This window comes from Diaphorina citri, unplaced genomic scaffold, assembly GCF_000475195.1.
Source record: "Diaphorina citri unplaced genomic scaffold, Diaci psyllid genome assembly version 1.1 scaffold489, whole genome shotgun sequence".
Taxonomy (NCBI): Eukaryota; Metazoa; Arthropoda; class Insecta; order Hemiptera; family Psyllidae; genus Diaphorina; species Diaphorina citri.
The window spans coordinates 11,382-23,977 of record NW_007377924.1 but is presented as its reverse complement, the minus strand read 5'-3'; the positions used below and the strand labels follow the sequence as shown (position 1 = coordinate 23,977).

Here is a 12,596-nt window from a genome sequence, read left to right as displayed (position 1 = left end):
AGGGAATCTAAAAGAAGGCAGAAAAATGAGAATATTTAGTTGAAACCCTCGGAAAAGTAGTTGAATTCAACAATGGTATGTATCTTGCTAGTAAAAATATTTTGGAAATTAGTCATATTGTTTGATTTGTATATTTTGTTTCAGGGAAACTTTTTGAAGGACAAACTGAAATGTCCCAACTGTTCTACAAACCTGGGAGCATTTGATTATGTGTCTGGACATAAGTGTCCATGCAAACAGCAATGTGTACCATTTATTCATCTAGTGAAAAGTAAAATAGACATCCAATATGCCAACAGAAGTCCTGAAAATACTAGTGAACATGCTGAACAGTCTTGAGGCTAGTTGTGATATAATTTTTCATCAAGGTAAGTATAAGTATTTCCTAATTTATTTTGACTTATCTAAATATAAATAAAAATATTGTACACTCTAGTAGGTGTCAGAAAATATTAACTTCTGATTTTATTTTCAAATCACTTCTTTTTTTTAAGTTGTTTGTTGTGATTTTGGGCTATAGGTTTACTATGTGGTAGAAAAGGCTCTCAGTTCCAGTACCGTACCTACCATAGCTCAAACAGTAACTGGTGGATAACAAATTGATGAGAGTAGGCAATACCCTTAGATTGTCTAATGACTCTAATGTATGAGTATCTGAGAAACCTAAACCATTAACACAAGGCTTTAAAACTTTATACAGGTACCTATTCTAGAGTTTTAATAAATGTAAATAAACAACTTCAAAAGCATCAATTACACCTCTCTTAAAAAACAGTCAAAAGATCTATTTAACTACCTACTAATCCTACTACAATAAAACTTTTGATTTAATTTGCTTGAGCAGCATCAGAGAGTGAAAATCATTCATTTGATTGTAAAATCTTAATTCCTAATGGTTATTTGACTTCCTGTCTAAACCACGTCAGGTTAGATTAGTCAGATAAACATTGAAAGAAATTGCCGAAGAAAAAAGTGTCCTTGGGAATTTTCCCTCCAGCAGAAAGAAAGAACGATAGGTAAGTACTTAGACAGTGATAAAAAAAAAGAAGATAGATACTCATGCTAAAACTTGAAAGGAAGGAAAGATAATGCCAGAACCGGATGTACCTTCTCCTATAAACAGAGTATAATGCCTTCTTTATCCTCTCTTCCTAAACTTTTCCTCTCTCCTCAATACTTGTAAAGTTCTTTCTTGTTTCCTGTTGAAGTGATATGACAAAATGTCTGGAGGCTATACAGCAAAACCCAATCATTTCCCATATTGTCTACATAATAATATGTCGAGGCAGTGTACATCTACTTATATTCATTGTATCATGTGTCTTTTTTGACTGAGGGAATTATAAACAGAGTATAATGCCTTCTTTATCCTCTCTTCCTAAACTTTTCCTCTCTCCTCAATACTTGTAAAGTTCTTTCTTGTTTCCTGCTGAAGTGATATGACAAAATGTCTGGAGGCTATACAGCTAAAACGTATCATTTCCCATAGCGTCTACATAATAATATGTCGAGGCAGTGTTCATCTAAAACTCAAATTCATTGTATCGTGTGTCTTTTTTGACAGAGGGAACTGTAACTGCTAAGGTCTTATCGTCCCGAAATCGAAGAGAGAAGGAAGACTGGATAGGATATATTTTTTATATTTTATCGACAAAAAACTCAGCATACATACATTTTTCTTATAAATGGTATACCCATCCGTATAAGCAGAGCTTGTGCCACGGATGGGGAAGCTTGGGCCACGGATGGGGAAACTTGTGCCACGGATGGGGGAGCTTGTGCCACGGATGTGGAAGCTTGTGCCACGGATGGGGAAGCTTGTGCCACGGATAGGGAAACTTGTGCCACGGATGGGGAAGCTTTTTTACCACAGTATAGCGAAGCTATACTAGTTTTTCATTACTTTCCTTGTGCATTTTTTTTTTATTATTTTAATTAAAATTGGCATGCCTGTGTAGTCAATAAATGGTCGAACTAAATTCATAATTATAGCTCATTTAGAATTTAGATCGTCTCTTGGAAAAGTAATAAAAATGTCAAGCCCATTAATCATCTTCTAGAAAATATGCCAGTTTCCTTTCTCAGAAATCTAGCCTTAAAAAAAAGGAAACATTTCCATATCTCCTAACACAAGGCATTTGTTTCTTCTTAATGCCTCAGAAATAAATAATAAATAGATTAAATAAATTAAAAAAAAGGAAAATTGCCATTTTTCCACAGTAAACGCGAAGTCTGGCCAAAAAAGCGAAAGAAAATTGTCTGGAAATTGCTTTTGCCAACACAGTCATATGTAAAAACCTTGAACTAATTCTGTTATTGGGTTTTAATGGGGGAGAAACTCTTTGACCTACTTCTTGACAAACATTTGTTTCCATTCTTTCAGAGGAAAAACAATCAAGAGAAAACAATTCATACGGAGTGGGTTAAAAGTTTGGAAACGAAAATGCCTTATAAATACTCGTATTATTAGATTTTAGCCGTTCAAAAGGTCTGGGTGTTTCAATGTTTCAATTCACCCTGTATACTAGAAAGGGATCGTAAGAGAAACTTTCCAATCAAAAAATTAAAATATTTTGAAACGATTTGTATGGAGGAGGTAGAAGGAGGAGGAGGAGAAGGAGGAGGAGGAGAAGGAGGAGGAGAAGGAGGAGGAGGTAGAAGGAGGAGAAGGAGGAGGAGGAGAAGGAGGAGGAGAAGGAGGAGGAGAGGAGAGAGGAGAAAGGAGGAGGAGAAGGAGAAGGAGGAGAAATTTAAGAAGGAAGAACGAAAGTTCAATACGAAAGAAGAAGAAAGAGATAAAAGGAGTGGAGGAGAAGAGAAAGAGGAGGACACAGAGGCCCCAGAAAAAGAGTAAAAATCAAAATCGAAGATACCAACCTACCTTCTCGTAATTTTGTACCTATATAATATCTATACGTATTACCTACATCGGTGAGTTGCAAGTAGCTATTAGTTGCCCATTTGAAAATGTAAAGGGAAAAAGTAGGTACCATGGCAAAAATCCTGTTGGATACAAACACAGAGCAGCAGAATACAAAATTTAAAAAATAGGAAAAAAAAGAAAATAATGAACGTAAGTACTTCTTTTTTTTACCTGAGGTTTTTGTTCCATTTCAATTTCGTTCTGTTTTCCAACTTCAGTCTGTGGACTGAAACAGTGGTACATAGCAATAGGATGTTACAAAAGTTACACTTCTTCCTCTTTTTTGGTTCGAAATCTCCTCATAAATTGGCCTATAGTTACCTACCTTAATAAACCTTTGTTATTATAAGTGGGACACTAGGACACTTACCTACATCTACATACCTATATGTATACCTCCTAAAAAACTGCCTATATACAGTTCTGGACGATCTAAAGCTACTAACACAGATCTTATTTGAGGGTGAATACCTAATATTCTCCAGTAGGTTTATTATACCTATGTAGGTAAGTATAGGTAAATACATAAATATTTACCTATTTATGTATAAGTAGGTAGGTAATATTGTTTGCTTATACCTACCTCTTTACCTCGGGAATTTCATGTTTCCCAAATTACAAGCAGAGAGCTCAGCTGAGGTAGAAGAATATGTTTAACTTAATGTTTTCGAAAATTTCTGTTACCTACTTTCGTGTTTTTCTTCGATACCTAGGTATTTCTGTTCATTCAAGTGAAATACGAAAAGTTCTTTCAGTTTCCTCTCTACCAATCTACTTTCTGCTCTCCCAAAATTTCTCTCTCCCAAAATTTACTTAATTCTCTTCTTTTCCTGGTAAACAGGAGGGCGTGGGTTCAATCCCAGCTGAGGTATGGAATTTTATCCTCAATATAATTTGAGAATTTGACCACAATAATAGTAGTAGCCTACTGCTGGAGTAAAGGGACTTTTCAGTCCTATGCGAGCAGTATAAATAAGCACTATTGTTATTATTATTATTGTATCTCCATTTAGAATTTTCAGCTAAATTTTCTTTAGGGATGATTGATGTTTGATTGTGCCTAGTGGTTACCTTACAATCAAGAGTCTATTATCATTATTAGAACTCAAGTAAATATCTCTGGGTTGTGGTCTGTTTGTGTGTTGGTCCAACAAGGGTTACGCAATTCTTAGATTCAAATGTTACGTTCTGTTATGTAATACCTTTATTACTTTTGTATTCTACACTCTTTCCCCATTTTTCTCTCTGAAGTTTCATCATTTAACTTTATTGCATGGACATGAAACTTGGCACACAATATGTTTCTTGGATTACATGTAGGTAGTAGGATTTTCTATCAAAAACATTTACATAATATTTTTTCATCTTCTCCATCTTCTTCGTCTCCTCAAAAAGCCGATCTATTCCGAATATTGACGACCGACGAGACGTTACTTACATAATATTTTTTCATCTTCTCCATCTTCTTCGTCTCCTCAAAAAGCCGATCTATTCCGAATATTGACGACCGACGAGACGTTACTTAGGAGTTGTAGGAACAGGTTGGAAGGTCCATTTAATGCTCAATCCTTTGAATGATGTTCAACGAATACAAACTTTGTTGATGCCTACCATAGCATGGTAGCTGTAAGGATTCGTAGATTCGTATAAGCGTAACCCAACATTTGGGGCTGCCCCTACCCTTAAGCCTCAGGCTGCCCCTACCCTTAAGCCTCAGGCTGCCCCTACCCTTAAGCCTCAGGCTGCCCCTACCCTTAAGCCTCAGGCTGCCCCTACCCTTAAGCCTCAGAGTAGGCTTTTTGTGTACGGAGTTGTGTGGCTAACCGAATAATACACAGCATGCTTAATAAAGAACACTGTCTCAGTGTAGGCAAGTAGGTATTAGGTATTGTGGTCAAGATCTAGGTCTCCTAATCCGGGAACCTTGGTTGGACAGGAGCATGCTGAAGATGCTGCGAACGCCATAAGACGATTTCCCCTCTTCTGAAGCTTATTTCCCCTCTTTTGGTGTTGTTAGCGCCGCTAGCGCCTGTACTAAATTATAGGAAATCCGCCATCTTGATTTCTTGAAGGGGGTAATCGTTTCAATTTCCAAAATTGAAATACACCTATTGTTTGTATCGACGCCACGGCACTGGTCATGTGTATATACATATCGGCAATAAAATCAAACTGCTATGGAGAATCCTACGATATGACATTGGTACTGCAGTGCTGGTCGCCACATTCTTCCATAAATAACTTGGATTTCCTTCTATATCGATCCATATTACCTATCTATGTATGTGTTTCTACTAAGAATACTGTCCATATAGATAGGTTTTTTCTCCCACGCAGAAAATTTTGATTTTTTACACACAAAAAAACGGGACATTTGATGTGACGTCATCGCCTACGGGAGCGTATGCCGTGACGTCAAAGTTCACGATTTACCGGCATTTTTTGAATTTTATGTGACGTCATCGCGCCTACGGGAGCGTATGCCGTGACGTCAAAGTTCACGATTTACCGGTATTTTTTAAATCGATTTATCTCGGGATCTAGGCTACGGGAGCGTATGCCGTGACGTCAAACTTCACGATTTACCGGTATTTTTTAAATCGATTTATCTCGGGATCTAGAACGGGAGCGTATGCCGTGACGTCAAAGTTCACGATTTACCGGTATTTTTTAAATCGATTTATCTCGGGATCTAGAAGTAGTAGAAGAAAAAGAAAAATTCCGTTGGTCCTCATTTTCCTGCTCTATGACTTTGAAACATCACCCAAGTAAGCGCAACTGATCTATTAGCTGAGAGTTAAATCTGGTCGAGCTAGATACATAAATCATGCCATCATTTTTACCGTCCTATAATCACAATGCAGTTTTTGAAGTACCTATGTAGATAGATTGCATGTCGAAAATGCACCGTATACACGTAAACTCGGTACATCTACCTAGTACCAATTATTAGATATTAATTTATGAAATTATCCATATCAATTTAATAATTTAATAACTAACTATGTAGTTGGTTCTGCCCAGGTTTAACCCACCTGTATTGTAGAATGATAGAAGAGTTGTGTTTAATGCACCTGTGTGAAGTATTGAATTTATAATCATACTAATAGAAAGGTGTAATACATTTTATTTGTCATACTCTAATGTTTAAACTTTGGCATTGTGAGTGAGTCATGGGGAATTTAGGTCGTTGAAAAATAAACTTTAGTTCCTTTTCATCTTTTTTTTTCTCCTTTTTAGTACCTATTTCCCTATTCGAAAAAACAACAACCTCCTGGTAGGTATAGAGATAGAGTATAAGTACCTATCATACTTTTAAATGTATAAAATTACCTATTATACCTACTTTTTCAAAAATTCTCTTCTTTGTTCTCTACCTATTTATTCTTGGGAAAATGAAGGACTTTGGCGCAATAAATCATGGAACAGTTTTGGAACAGTCAGAGGATTTCCTTGGAAAAACTTTGGCATTGTGAGTGAGTCATGGGGAATTTAGGTCGTTGAAAAATAAACTTTAGTTCCTTTTCATCTTTTTTTTTCTCCTTTTTAGTACCTATTTCCCTATTCGAAAAAACAACAACCTCCTGGTAGGTATAGGTACCTATCATACTTTTAAATGTATAAAATTACCTATTATACCTACTTTTTCAAAAATTCTCTTCTTTGTTCTCTACCTATGTCCTATGCTTTTTCGAGTTCCTTATTAGTCCTCTTACCCGTTTCTTCTACATATTTCTTTTATTAGGTACTTTCCTACCTTCCCCTCTTCTATCTCTCTCTCTCCCTCTCCCTCTTTTTTTATGTATTATTATTTTATGTAAATAGGTTAATGAGGTGAGAGCTATCTCTCTATAAGTTAAATATTAGCTTAGGAGGTCGTGCATTATTGTATATTATCTTAAAATAAATAAACATGTTATTTTCAATCAATCAATCAATCAATCAATCAATCTCTCTCTCTCTCTCTCCCTCTCTCTCTATCTCTCTCTCTCTTCTAGCTCTCTTTTTTCTCTTTCCTTATCATCCTTCTTTCTCTCACTTCTTCTTTTCTTCGGAATATTTTTACTTTCTATTACATTATTTATACCCTTCCTGTTCGCTCTTAGCTGTTAGCCTTTACTATTGTCTCCCTATTAATTGCATTTCTTATTTTACGAGTCTGCTGCTCTTTTATTTATTGCTTTTGTGTTATCAGTCTTTTTTTATCTTTTTTTTTACATTTTATGACTTGACTTGGACTCGAACCACCAACCTCCAGATCCAAAGTCCAACGCGTTAACAACTGCACCACTGAGGTTGGTTTAGTGTCTCAAGAGATTATGTAGATGGATTTGAACTGAAAGAGATCTCAGCAAATAATGAAATAATAGTAAAGTGAATAATAAATGAGTACGTATCTAATTGAGGAATAAGGTTCGATCTTTATACTGATTTTTAATTCTTAGGTATTCGTTTCTTTGGTTGTTTGCAATAAAGGCGTGTTTTTTTTTTATTATTGAAAATATTTCGTGTTGGATTTGCCTCTCAACTTGAAACAGGTTGGCAGATTGGCCATGTATCCTCGTAACAAAGGCTCAAGTTGGCCCATATACTCCCTGCCCGTTAACTTAGGACTTCAAAGTGTTTATAATCAAAGTAAGTTTTCTGAACTAACAAAATGAGTTCTAAATTTCTGAATCCTACAGTTCTCTATACTGAGCTACTAGTAAATTAATATTTTTTTTTTTTAATATCCCTTTGAACTTTGAATACCAAGCCCTCTCTTACGTAGGAAATGGTAATATTTACCTAATATGCGAAAGACTTTTGACTTTTGGTAATAAAAATTTATTGATTGGAATCGGAACGTGACTTATCCACAACTTGTTTACATCCACGCATATTTAGAACGGTCGCCACAAATCTCGATAGGCTTTCTGGTGCCGTTTTCTCTCCCCTTTTTTCTAATATGCGAAAGACTTTTGACTTTTGGTAATAAAAATTTATTGATTGGAATCGGAACGTGACTTTTCCACAACTTGTTTACATCCAGACATCCACGCATATTTAGAACGGTCGCCACAAATCTCGATAGGCTTTCTGGTGCCGTTTCTCTCTCTCCTATTTGCCCCGTTTTTTTTCATCAAATTTATGTCTCCGTTCATTTTATTCTTGGAAGAATGAAGGACTTTGGCGCAATAAATCATGGAACAGTTTTGGAACAGTCAGAGGATTTCCTTGGAAAAACTTTGGCGTTGTGAGTGAGTCATGGGGAATTTAGGTCGTTGAAAAATAAACTTTAGTTCCTTTTCATCTTTTTTTCTCTCCTTTTTAGTATATACCTATTTCCCTATTCGAAAAAACAACAACCTCCTGGTAGGTATAGGTACCTATCATACTTTTAAATGTATAAAATTACCTATTATACCTACTTTTTCAAAAATTCTCTTTTTTGTTCTCGTCCTATGCTTTTTCGAGTTCCTTATTAGTCCTCTTACCCGTTTCTTCTACATATTTCCTTTATTAGGTACTTTCCTACCTTCCCCTCTTCTATCTCTCTCTCTCCCTCTCTCCCTCTATCTCTCTCTCTCTCTCTCTCTCTATCTATCTCTCTCTCTTCTAACTCTCTTTTTTTCCTTCCTTATCATCCTTTTTTCTCTCACTTCTTCTTTTCTTCGGAATATTTTTACTTTCTATTACATTATTTTATACCCTTCCTGTTCGCTCCTATCATTAATATTCTACACGTGATGGTCATCTGAGAGTGTATGAGCTATATGCCTAGGACAATAAAATCAATAACTTCACAATGACATAGATAATAATTAATGTGAAAATACAGTGGCGACTTGGGAAATCTATCTAACTACATACCTCTATCTTTATCAAAATATTAACGGAAAACTACTCACATCAGAAAAGAATCCATCTTGAAAATCAAGGAAAATTCTTTGTATTCTAAAGCGATGCACAGATGTGTACGGACCCACATAACCAAATTATCCTAACCCTGCTAGAATCCGGATTGCACAACCTCACAATAATCCTGGGATTAGTAAAACGTATTCTAGATTATCATAGCAGCCATATATTTAGTTGGGATAATCATAGCAGCCATATATTTAGTTGGGATAATCATAGCAGCCATATATTTAGTTAGGATTATCATAGCAGCCATATATTTAGTTGGGATAATCATAGCAGCCATGTATTTAGTTAGGATTATCATAGCAGCCATATATTTAGTTGGGATAATCATAGCAGCCATATATTTAGTTGGGATAATCATAGCAGCCATATATTTAGTTGGGATAATCATAGCAGCCATATATTTAGTTGGGATAATCATACAGAGACCATGTTAAGATAATTCTGAGTAGAACATGCGTCAGTTATGATGATTCACATGTGACTATTATCCATAGAGGATATCTGGTAGTTAAATGTAGTACTTTTACGCGTTGAATTAGGCAAAGTATGGTATACTTTGCATGTTGTGTTCTAGGAGGTATTTGAATATTGAGTTATGCAAAATATGCTCTTACATATTCTGGCAGACTTCTTGGCGTTTCGACATACAGGTAGAAATTGGCAGTAGGAATAATTAAGGTAGAGATTGGCAAAGCAAATGAAAAATAAGATGGTAGGTACAAATGGAAAAAATAAATAAACGTAAATAGCGCCAATAATGGAGGAAAAAAATATAGAAAAAACTTAGGCGGTAGGTACCTATTCATAATAATCAACAATAATAATAATATTTTTTTTTTTAGGTTGACAGAGGGAACTGTAACTGCTATGGTCTTATCGTCCCGAAATCCGAAGAGAGAAGGAAGACAGGATAGGAGAAAACTAGCCGTTCCGAGAACGAACATTATCCCATCAGGATAAAATCCGCTCCGGGCGGGAATCGAACCCGCGGCCTAGCGCTTACAAGGCAGACGCACTACCAACTAAGCTAACTAGGCTGGCTAATAATAAATAAAATAACTACAATATTCATGATTTTAGCGCCAATGATGAAGAAAAGGCAGATTTTGGCCTTTTACAGTTCAACCTCTCTAATTGGGACCCGTCTAAATGGGAAACCTGGATGAACGGGATTACCGGTCCCTTAGATTTCCAATCAGATAGGTCCGACTGTATTTTGATTTTCCCTTTGCAGATAATTATGTATTAGTGTATCAGATAATAATCGATTATTTTTCATAATCGATTATGTGAAATAATCGATTGTTCCCAACATTAATATGTATTACAAATGGATCTTGAACCTTTCTAAAATGCTTGGGAAACCTGGATGAACGGGATTACCGGTCCCTTAGATTTCCAATCAGATAGGTCCGACTGTATTTTGATTTTCCCTTTGCAGAGCTGGCTAATAATAAATTAAATAAATCCAATATTCGTGATTTTAGCGCCAATGATGAAGAAGAAAAGGCAGATTTGGGAAACCTGGATGAACGGGATTACCGGTCCCTTAGATTTCCAATCAGATAGGTCGGACTGTATTTTGATTTTCCCTTTGCAGATATGTATTACAAATCGATCTTGAACCTTTCTAAAATGTGTCCTACTCTCTGTTTCAGATAAGAACATGTCAGCCACCAGTTTCCTCTCCCCATCACAGAATGTTCCACTCAAATCTCTGCGTGGCATAAAGTACCAGGAGACAGTAGTATCTACATCTACCAAACGCATCCCTACCAGACATTTCGGCATACGACCTGGTGAGTGCATTTTTTTTTTTGCTACATTAGCCTCGTGTGGTCTGTATCGTAGCTTGCCTATCCCGTTGTATGACCCATTTAGGTGCTGGGTCAACACGAGAACACCAGAAAGTAACCCGTTGAAATGTTTACAATGGAAAAACGAGTGTACCAGACATTTCGGCATACGACCTGGTGAGTGCATTTTTTTTTTTTTTTTACTTTCTATTATTTTTTTTGCTACATTAGCACATTAGACTCGTGTGGTCTGTGTCGTAGCTTGCCTATCCCGTAGTATGTAGGTGCTGGGTCAACACGAGAACACCAGAAGGTAACCCGTTGAAAAATTTACAATGGAAAAACGAGTAAACAAATTTCGTTGATGCAATAATGAGATTCGAAGCTAAGCAACGACGTTAAGCAACGTTGTGCATGGTTTATGTAGGAATGGGTGACCATCTGGACAATACGTGCTGCTGGCCGTTTCAGAGTGACCACGGGTACTCGGAGGGCGTGGTTCGGAGGTCCTTCTCCTAAACAGAGGATACAAAAAGCCCGCTCTGAGGCTTGGGGGATCTCAAATTCGGGTTAAGCTCATACGAATCTAAACATAGGACGATATGAGGGCAGAATTTTCAACGGCGAAAGTCAGGTCTCGCTTTATCTTATCTTTCCTTCTTAGTTGGGATTTCACTCAAGTGTCCTCACGAGACTGAGTGCACAGTCAGCAGCACGTGATGATGGGTGACCATCTGGACAATACGTGCTGCTGGCCATTTCAGAGTGACCACGGGCACTCGGAGGGCGTGGTTCGGAGGTCCTTCTCCTGAACAGAGGATACAAAAAGCCCGCTCTGAGGCTTAGGGGACCTCAAATTTGGGTTAAGCTCATACAAATCTAAACATAGGACGGTATGAGGGCAGAATTTTCAACGGCGAAAGTCAGGTCTCGCTTTATCCTATCTTTTCCTTCTTAGTTGGGATTTCAATTCAAGTGTCCTCACGAGATTGAGTGCACCCCAAAACAGTCAACAGCACGTGATATCATGATTTAACCTTGGCAATGACCTTCCACAAATTCCTAATGCTTATTTGACTTCCTGTCTAAACCACGTCAGGTTAGATTAGTCAGATAAACATTGAAAGAAATTGCCGAAGAAAAAAAGTGTCCTTGGGAATTTTCCCCCCAGCAGAAAGAAAGAACGATAGGTAAGTACTTAGACAGCGATAAATCCGCCCCGGGCGGGAATCGAACCCGCGGCCTAGCGCTTACAAGGCAGACGCACTACCAACTAAGCTAAGTAGGCTGGCGGTCTGAGTTCTAAGACGCGTCTTTGTATCTCCATTTAGAATTTTCAGCTAAATTTCCTTTAGGGATGATTGATGTTTGATTGAGCCTAGTGGTTACCTTACAATCAAGAGTCTATTATCATTATTAGAACTCAAGTAAATATCTCTGGGTTGTGGTCTGTTTGTGTGTTGGTCCAACAAGGGTTACGCAATTCTTGGATTCAAACGTTACGTTTTGTTATGTAATACTTTTATTACTTTTGTATTCTACACTCTTTCCCCATTTTTCTCTCTGAAATTTCATCATTTAACTTTATTGCATGGACATGAAACTTTTGGCACACAATATGTTTCTTGGATAATATGTAGGTAGTAGGATTTTCTATCAAAAACATTTACATAATATTTTTTCATCTTCTCCATCTTCTCCGTCTCCTCAAAAAGCCGATCTATTCCGAATATTGACGACCGACGAGACGTTACTTAGGAGTTGTAGGAGCAGGTTGGAAGTTCCATTTAATGCTCAATCCTTTGAATGATGTTCAACGAATACAAACTTTGTTGATGCCTACCATAGCATGGTAGCTGAAAGGATTCGTAGATTCGTATAAGCTTAACCCAACATTTGGGGCTGCCCCTACCCTTAAGCCTCAGGCTGCCCCTACCCTTAAGCCTCAGGCTGCCCCTACCCTTAAG

At 37.1% G+C, this 12,596-nt stretch overlaps 1 protein-coding gene across 4 annotated transcripts in view; it reads left to right on the top strand.

Annotated features, from left to right (window-relative positions):
- LOC103509330 (E3 ubiquitin-protein ligase RNF180-like) overlaps positions 1–10,633 on the top strand; it is an 18,591-nt gene extending 7,958 nt beyond the window's left edge. For 3 of the 4 annotated variants that reach the window (XM_026823710.1, XM_008473941.3, XM_008473940.3), the window contains one exon: positions 10,492–10,543. The gene's annotated coding sequence lies outside the window, so the exon portion shown is untranslated. Of the gene's footprint in view, positions 1–10,491 lie in introns of all 4 variants that reach the window. The other variant, XR_003391557.1, reaches the window with a different exon arrangement.
- The last annotated feature ends 1,963 nt before the right edge of the window (positions 10,634–12,596 follow it).